The sequence below is a fragment of the Plodia interpunctella genome, chromosome 3, assembly GCF_027563975.2.
Source record: "Plodia interpunctella isolate USDA-ARS_2022_Savannah chromosome 3, ilPloInte3.2, whole genome shotgun sequence".
NCBI lineage: Eukaryota > Metazoa > Arthropoda > Insecta > Lepidoptera > Pyralidae > Plodia > Plodia interpunctella.
In genome coordinates this window covers 3,972,385-3,982,659 of record NC_071296.1, presented here as the reverse complement: position 1 = coordinate 3,982,659, position 10,275 = coordinate 3,972,385, and positions in this window count along the sequence as shown.

Here is a 10,275-nt window from a genome sequence, read left to right as displayed (position 1 = left end):
CTTACGTTTTTATGCACAGTAGCGCCAACTACTTTATAATGCGCCATTGACAATCAGACTTTTTGACCAAATCCCACTGGATTTCGCGTACTTTCGTGATAAAGTATGTACACATCCAAGGTGTCAGTTATCTCAATACCAAATTTCATTTGAGCGTGTAGAAGTAACAAACATACTAACAAACTTTCGCCTTTACAATATTTGGAAGTGGTATAACATAACGCCCTCTACAGGAAAAATGAAAAACAACGCACGGCATGCCTGTCAATGAATTTCCCGCGTTGTGTAGCGTCGTTCAGGACAGTGCTGCTTTAGCAAGCGCACGAGAGTTCAAATTTTCTTTCACAACTTTCTCAGTGTTTCGTTAGATGGCGCTTACGAAAAAAATATTTTCAGTTCACTAGTTCTTCAGTAAAACAAAAACATTCCTAAAATACCTATATCTATCTATACCTATCCTTGGTGAGGTTTTGCTTAATTTGCAATTTCTTTTAAATTCACTAGTTTACTAAAAATCTTTTAAAAAAACTACTCACAAATATAGAAGTAAGAAATATAAATTAATAAGTAAATACAACAACATGAAAATATAATATATATACATTCCGTAATTTGCACAAAATTTCATATCTAAAACATTGCGTGTTCTTAAATTAATATAGCATAAACATTGCTTTAATATTTTGACTTATTAAATAATAAAAACTTGTCGCATTCGCATGTCGCGGCTACTTAGTGAAATCTTTTAATTAAGGCCACGACGTGACGTCATGCTTCAAGGATACAAGGAAGCTATCGTGGAATAAGGCAGGACATACACGTGAGAGCCTTGGGCGAGTCACGCAGAAGCTAGCAGCTTCATTAGCTATGTCCTTGAGGCGATGTAATTTTGCACAAAGGGCTCATGCAAACACGTCTAGAAATCGATTTTTTGTACTTCCTTTTTCATATTTTTCTATCCAAAATATAAAAAAAGTATAAATAGCTTGACGATGAACAAACACAAGAGGGTTGATGTCAGCCAGTCGTAAAGTCACAGTCGAGTCTTTGGATTAATAAATAAATATATAATATTCAACGATACAATATTTTATAACAAATACATCCAAGACCCGAAAGACCCATTCAGAAAAAGATCATTTTCCATCATGACGCAAACGGGGTTCGAACCCGGGACCTCTCGGTTCAAAGGCAAGCGCTTTACCACTGCTCCACCGAGGTCGTCAAGCGTCAGTCAGTTAGTCGTCAGTCGTCGGTCGTCGTGTTTTGTCAATTGTTTTTACGTTGATCTTGATCTACCCGGCGTTTAAGTACTTACCTACTTATAAATTGTTAATTTGATAATAACTAGAGACATGTTATCATAATTCATTAATATTAGACGATTCATTAACATATACGTGTCAATATCAACCTTTCACTACACGAAAGGACCATGAAGCTATTATTATGATAATAAAATCATAATATTACAGTGACCTCAAAATCTTAACAAGGTTTGTGTTATGTGGGTACACTACGATAATTCCCACATAGAATATCAAATCAACCAATCAAACGTGATACATAATCGATAAGGATTCTGGCAAATGTCAGTTCCGATGACGAGTACCTAAGTCAGTTTAAAGTATGAATTTGTTAAATCGATGTACCTCGTGACGTAATCGACTTTTCCACGGATTGTGTTACTTATTGTGGCGTTTAAAATCAAACAAAGGTAACTAAATAATATATGTATATCTAAGTAGAATCCAAAAATAAATTGCACCTGGTGCGTTTTATATGATTTTATATAACTATTCTAGGGCGGAACCATGATCCACTATTTTGGAACTTAATACATAGACGTAATCGTAACTGAAAACCGATTTCATTCACACCGCATCTTATTTCAGGCGGCGACTTAATAACTTGCGTGCCGCTATACAAATTAGATATAATAATATAATAAGCCAATAAAAATACACCATTTAAAAATTTTAATACCGTTTCAGGACGTTACCTACTTATATATTTTTTTGTTTTTTTCATTTCACAAGTAATAACAATATGCCGACCAAAAACAATGTTGATTGATGATTATTTAAAATTATGGTAATGTTAGCAAACTTATTCATTATAATGTAAGTTATTAAGAATTTGTAATGTGATTCCCGCGAACACGCGACGCGGAGGCATCAAGGACGGAAGAAGGGTTGCGTCACCACAAAAACAATGATATTAACATAACTTTTTTTACTGCAGTAAAACTTGCATGTCTTTGTTTAGGTTTGCGTGGAAGGAAGTCGTGACTGGGTGTGAAATGGTGGAAAGCTAAAAATAGAATCATATTCAATTAAATGCTACCTCATCCCAGCTTATTTTAAAAATAGGGTAGGTAGTAGTAGTATCTAGGTTTCTTGAGAATTACTTGTCCTTCGTTAGCCTATTCTTGCAGGTTACACAAAAAGCTACAAAAATATAAAGAACCAGCTATAGCCTAGGTGGAATCTGTTCTCTTTAGGTAATAACATAATTCATAACATTTTCTTGGCGAAATATTAATTACTTGTGTGTAAATAAATAAAGGAGTTGAAACGTTGATCTTCTGCCGCCAAATGGAATATGAGAAATCTGTCGTGCCATACAATAATAATAAGAAAATAAAATTTATTACAAAGTAACCAACACGTCGTCGTCGTTATTGCTCAAAAAGTTCAGCTTGCATTGCAGTGAATAATTTGTATGTGACTCTAAATTCATGGCGCCGTAAAAATTTGTAATTAAAAAGCAAAAATAGAGCAGATTGCGCAGTATTGGACAATGTATTCCAATAATAAAAGAAACTTCATTTAAATAATATTTCAATTACGCGTGTTGGAAACACCAATGTCTAGGACTGTCAGATAAATGATTCATTTAAATATTTCTAGCCACAATCACACACATAAAAAATAACAAAATATACGAAAATCATTTAAAAATGTAAAATGTATGTAAAAAATATACATGGTAAAATATAAAAATAAAGAGGCAAAATAAAAAGAGAAGGAATTCGTTCACTTCACTGAATAAATACGCATTCTAAATCAAAACAAGTAATATTTCAATCCTCTATTATAATAAGATATACGCCTTTTGAAATGGATCTAGGACTTTGTACGGCCCGCAGCCTCGTTCCAAAAATAGTTGTATCTAAGTATACTCACGAATTAATAAGTACGCGAAAATATAGCTGAATAATGTTATTCAATTGTCTTGCAATCTTGGCACCGATACAAGGGGGAGATAAGAATCTTATACAATACAAAGCTTTTAGTGTTTTCGCAGTTGTTGTATGTGATAATTTCACTGGCACTGACTGATATTTGCGAGAATTTTTTTTAGCCTAAACTTTTAAACATGAGGTATTTTTATTTTTTTATCTTAGTCTCATGAACTAAAATTACCAATTCTCTAATCTTCCCACTCTGATCAATCGAAACAGATTGACTATTTTTTCATGGTATTGTCACCGATTAAATTGATTCATATTTTATGGAAACTCTGTTTAATTTTGTTTGTGGATAAATAAATTCATAAATTTGTTTCACAGTCTGTACTCATTCGTGTACACCTGCAATTCGTCAATGATGGCAAGATCTCATGCGACTTTTCCTATGTAACTTTATTTAAATTCTTCCTTAGTTTACAAATCTATAACGTCTATAATGTAGATAAGGAGTTGCAATATCAGAATAGTAATCTTCAACCTTTCTAAAACATTCCTACCTTTTACAGTATAGGGAAGATGTTTAAACTTGAAGACATTAATATATTTCGTCCATAATAATAAATAGTGCCCTACTAGTGGGGACGTTTAGGTGGGTGACGATGATGATGAAAAGTAGTGACAAACAAGTAATGATACGCAAATTTATTGAACACCTGCGCGTTGTGTTAATGTGAAGGCCAAAACTAGAGGTGGTCTGTGACGGAAATCAAACGGTCTTTACATCTCTGGCATTGTTTTCAGCAGACGTCTAAGACGTCCCTGCGTCGCTGCCAATAACATAATACGGATATAATTGCTTCATATTACGCCATTGATCATTTGGCCTTATCATTATTATTATGAACACTCACATACAAATATGAATTCTATAATTTGGACGATTGATTAATTTTCTCAATAGCACTCTCTCATCTCATCTCTATTTTCCCGGTCGCTTCCTCAACCGTTCTATTTACATATATGCCTCTATTATTAACTATTCTACTTATTTATATGCCTCTAACTCTTGTCAAATATAATTTCCATCAGAATTAAGTAGTTTGAAATCTAAGGCTCTAAAATAATACTCCAAGGCGTCAGAATCACATTCAAGAACATGGAATTTATGTTCTTTTTCTTCTTTTGTTGTGGCTTAATTGTTCACCAAAATGATAAGTGCACAATTCATTTTAACATTAATTTGCCGAATGACATGGATCGAGTATTTCCACCATGCAGCTTGCCCGCGTGTGCCACTGGCGAATTGGCACACGATCTCATGTTATTTCGGCCAACTGGTGCGACACCCAAATAATTAAATTCCTCAAATACCAGACAACTTGCGTAATTCCGATTAACGATAATAACAACAATAAAATCGTTGCCGGCTGCGACATGTCTCTATTGTCGGCATCTGCCATAACTTTTCTCATTGAATGGTGCGAAAATCGTATATATTTAACAAAATTTTCAATGTTAGTCATAGTCATGAAAGAAAATTTCGTCTGCAAGCTTTCAGTAAGCGATTTCATACAACGTTAAATCAAAGCGCGTGTAATTAAGAAAAGTCGCTGACCTCGACGGAGCGACAATGCGCTAGTATTAATAAATCCAACATTGACACAGACCGCCAAAACACCTGGCTGTCGCCCAAACGCGGAAAATCGGCCTACGCTCCGACCGGGAATCATTTTGAAGCAAAATAAACATCGTGCGGAATTGATACTACATGATGTAGAGATGTAGAGATGCGCATGCGCATCCAGTCGTCTGGTCGACTGGATACGTTAAACCCAAAACCGACAATAATGACGCAGCTTGAGCGAAGGACTTATATCCAGCAATGGAGACTGATGATGATGTAGAGAGAAATAAGTCTAGTCTAGCTACGGAAAATGTGTTTTTAGACATTCACAACAGCTACCATTAATAACACCACGGGACAATTTACATAGCGTACGTAATTTTTAAGAAGAATGAATTATTCCAAAACTAATTTTTGTGGAACATGCTTAAAGATAAAAAAAGTGATTCTGTATGATTTAGCTTATTTTTATTAAATATTTCACTATAACCCCCGTAGATTTAATTAATTCTGAACTACTCAAGTGATATTTAATGTGGCTCTTCACCAGCATTCTCTTTATTTTGATCTGGATGACGTGACGGCGCGCCGCCCGACTCCCGGTCTCCAATAAAAGCAATACGAGACTAGAAATATCGCAAGCTGAACGGAAACGATGATGTTTTGGAACATTTCGTTTCGTATCGTACAAGTATATCAAGACATTCAGCTCATTCTAAAATTGTTTATCGTTTTTATACACGAGTATGATGCGTTTCTACAGCCTGACCTTTTAACAAATAGGAAATAGTTGTGTAAGTGCTTGATGACAAGAAGTCCTCCAAAATTTATCCTTTAACATTAAAGGATATCAATATATGATGCATGCCAATCTGTCATCACATTCTAAAATTCCCAAAAATCTATCTATGTGTTACCGGACCAAAGTATTTAGTATGATTAACCTTATCTTGCTAATAAGATGTCATACCTACATAATGTACTTAATACTTAACAATACATACCTTCGTCTATATACTTCAAAATACTACCCCATGTCATCTTTCACCTGTTAATGAGAGTACATGTCTGCCAAATGTGATTATCAGCTTTCTACGACGTGGTCGGAAAAACACGGGGACATTAGTCAGTTGAAAATAGGTACACTCGAGTGGGAACTGAGACAGCGCTAGTAGATAGCACTGGCCGTTGTGTAGTCAATGCTGAAATTTAAAGCAAACAGATTATGCTTTGTACCTTTATGTCGCGGGAATAGTGACTAGATTAGTTTGAATTGAAACAGACGTTGCTGTTGTCTGTACCACCGCGTTTCGTAGCTGAAGACGTCACGGGCCCGGCGACCGCATTGTGACGACAATCGACGCAGAAAAATTATTATTTTTAACATAATTTGTACTCTCCACATACATTTTAGTGCAATATGGACTGTCCTAGAACAAGCAAAAGTAAAAGCTATATTTCTATAGTAAGATTAGTTTTTTTTTAAAAAACTTCAAGTTTTCTAGAAAGAAATATCATCTATTTTAATAATATGTTGAACAAAAAAAAAACTCTTTCTAAGAATTCTTTCATAGATAGGTGTCTAGGCTAAGATGATTATCTAATTAAATTCAAAACATGGTGAAGAAAAACAGCATACTTGCTCAACTCTTTTAAAATTCTATTGTATTAAAATACATCTGATTTATTAGTCACGAAATGAATGAACTTAATATTTTCGCCATAAACACTGCAATTAATGTGATCTGCCAAAGAATTACTCTCGAACACGAATAGACTGTGAAAAGGCCATTGTAAATACATTATGAGGATGGTGACGCTGGTTGATGTATAAATTACTGTGGACTAGTACAAGTATCAATACATGATATAAGCAAGTGACGTATTTTATATATAAATAACAGAACTGGCAATGGTGTTGATTCCATTTATTTCTTCTTTTTGACTTTATTTTAAACTAGCTTTTGCCCGCGGCTTCGCCCGCGTGAATTTCATTGCAAAATATATGATTTAAATTCTGATTTTTTCTCATCTTTAGTTCAATTTCCAGTTTCCCGCTACGTGTTTCGTCCCGCAAACTTGTCCAATCCCGCTTCCTGCTATGTAATGTAGATCCGTACCGTTTCCTACATATTGTGCCGTCATGTTTTTCACAATGTGTCCCGTCCCGTTTCCCACTACTTGTCTCCTTCCCATTTCCCGCTCCGACTCCCACTCCCGCTTTTTGTAACGCGTGCCGTCCCATTTTCCATGACGTTTTATGTCCCAGTTTTTTATTAACTGTTAAATAACAGTAAGTATATACAAAAAGCAAGTGTGCCAAGCTTTTTATCTTGAAAATTGTATTAGGTCCCATATAATCTTTCACCCCCCTTTTGAAAGTTGAGGGTTAATTTTCAGAAAAATCAGAAACACATATTCATTAATTTGTTGTAAATAACCAAAATACAATTTTTCAACGGTGTAGAATTTTCATATTATATAACAGTTTTTCACCCCTTTGTAGAAAGAATTCTACAAAATTTAAAGTAAATCGGCTCCGTGGATTGTTATTTTAATTTTGGCCTTCAATTTTATTATATGTAGTGATGACTGATTGTATGGGAACGGGCACAGCATGTTAACTCTTTTCATATAACTCTGGCACTTGTAATTTCTCTCAACGTCTCTACTTATTCATACATTATGACAGACATCTATCAGTCATTGGTTAGACTGTTCGAATAGTTGGTCTATACTAAATTAAGACCAACATGTAGTGGTAGTGAAAACAATTATATTGAATTTCTAAATTACAAATCGCAATTTTACATGTTAAAAACCATCGTCGGCTATCTGTCAATATGTGAAAAAATATTTAAACTAAGAACACATTGTCATTTATTCTTTTATCAGTGGCCAGTATACCTGGACATAGACCATGAAATTTATAGTTACTGCCGGAGTACCTACTAATTCCATGGATTGCGATAGAATGAGCTGGTTTAGTTTAATCAACTTTTAAGAAATAACTCTTACGCGATTTGCCTTCATTCAATACTTTTAAACGTTTCCCACGTTTAAAAGTATTGACAGTACCATGTACCGAATTATATTATTGGACTTATGCGTTATTATATTAATAGAGTTATGCGTTTTTGCAAACTAAATTTAAATTATTCCGGAAAATTTCTGACAGAGTGACAGGGATAAGAAACAGGGTAGACCTCAATACAAACACAAGTTAATAACTGGTTGACTTAAAACAGTGTTTATATGCACCCATTATGTATAGTATACAAATTACCAGTTACGAGTTCATTAATAATTAGTCATTATAAATAAAACGTTTGCGTGATTAATGAAGTTTCTATTAGAGAATAATACAGCTACTACTAACGTTAATTTGTCCTACCCAATAGTCGAACTAGTCGCATAAAACCCGCAAACTGCACAGTACTTTACGACCAATGTACATATAGTAAGTAGTTACAGTTTTACTGGCATGCAAATTGTTTGCATGCCTGTTATAATGCATTATAATAACTTTATTAGAGGATCAGAGTTAAACACAATATGTAATGTAGGCTTGCCAAAATTGTTTTTTTTTATTCAGAAGAAAGTCCAATAAAGCCGCTAATTCTGTTGAGTTCAAATAATATGACTATATTGTAGTAGCTACCCACTTTATAAAGTTCAATTATGTTTCTTTTCTACTAAACTTTCATTATCAAGCCCATTTTATTTTGGACTCCTCGCTTCCACGGTTCGTCAGGATGATAAAATACCTAAGGAGAATGGTTGGATAGATCGATTAACTCGGAAGCGGTTAACAAAACTCTTATCTCCGACCCCAACTGCCAGTTCGTGGTTTTGATCATCCGCGAAAATACTGGCCGCAAATAAATAGGTGCCGAACATTGCAAATAAATAAATAAATCAAGACCGTTATCATGAATCCAGACTTTCCCATGTGATTTCAGTATAAAAGGCAATCTCTTTTCTTTTTCGAAAGAAATCCATCAGAAATTCATCAAAATTGGTATAGTTACGATACATTTGAAATGTAATCGTATAATATTTCATGACAAGCTTCCTTACCTATATAATTTGTATATCATATTTTAAATTTTATTAGGTATGGATTTTATTTTATTAGATAAGCCTTTTTAGTAAAAAGGCTTGCTGTAGTACTACGATTGACGGGTTGTCTAACACTGCTGGTGAATCCGGCCAAGTGCAAACAACATTACATGCTTCACTTCTCATTACGTGAGCAACTATCAGCATCAGAATCTATCTATATACAATACATATACTAGATATTGCCCAGGGTTTGGCTCCCGTGTGAATGTTGTGATAAAATATAGCCTATAGCAATCTTTGGTAATGTACCTTTTTAATGGTGTAATAATTTTTGAAATCAGTTCGGTAGTTTCGGATATTATACCCGCCTCAAACATACAAACTCAGAGACGCTTACCGCTTTATAATAATAGAATAGATAAGAGCAAAGTCTCAAAAACTACGGAGCCATATACAACACATATTTGTAAACAATATCTAATACACCTAAGTGCTTTTTCAACTGAATCTCTAATTTATTCTATTGTTTTACAGACTAAATATTCTACTAAAAATTAGGACTCCTGTGGTATTCGCACCCGATAATGGCTCTCCAGTTGGAAGAGCTACCCTCGATTTGAAGACGTGGGCACGAGTCGCACTCAAGATATTTCAGTATTTAAAATTAAATCTATCCACCAACTTAGATTAATATAGACACGACCACCAACTATATGTATATCCACCAATATCCGCGGACGTTTTAATGGACTATCACGCTCTTGCGTGTTTACACACTGTTTAATTTATTTTAACTACTTCAGTAAAGAGCCAAATAAATGTAGAAACAATACACACATGATCAAAAGTTCACTCGTAAAATCTGTCTGTTTATCCACATTTAGATGGCCTACAAACATGTTAGTAAATCAAAGATAAACTTTTTCTTGAAACAGTTCTAAAAATACATGCAAACATAACGTTCCATTTTATACGTCCGAAATGATATTAGCTTAGGATCGTTTCAAAACGGCTTTTGATGCGATCGCTCGATAAGCCGGTATTTGGATGCCTTGAATTCAATCGAGGATTGCACAGTCAACAGCATATCACCAAAGACCATTGCAAATTGGCCACTATTACCCCAGCATACAAGAGCAAGACTTGCCGTTGGTTGTACTTGTTATGTTGTAAGGAACCAAAGGATTGTCTTTATGGTTGGAATTTAATAAATTTAGCGACATTTGCACGCAAGCTCGTGTGCGCTTTATGAAGACCAATCGATATTACCCAAATAAATTGCAACTCGTCCTGTTTTGAAATCTAAAACGATAAATATACAACCAGCAATACTATACAGGGTTCAGAACATTTTTCTTTCTTCGGGAGTAAGAAGATTCGAAACTACTTTTGG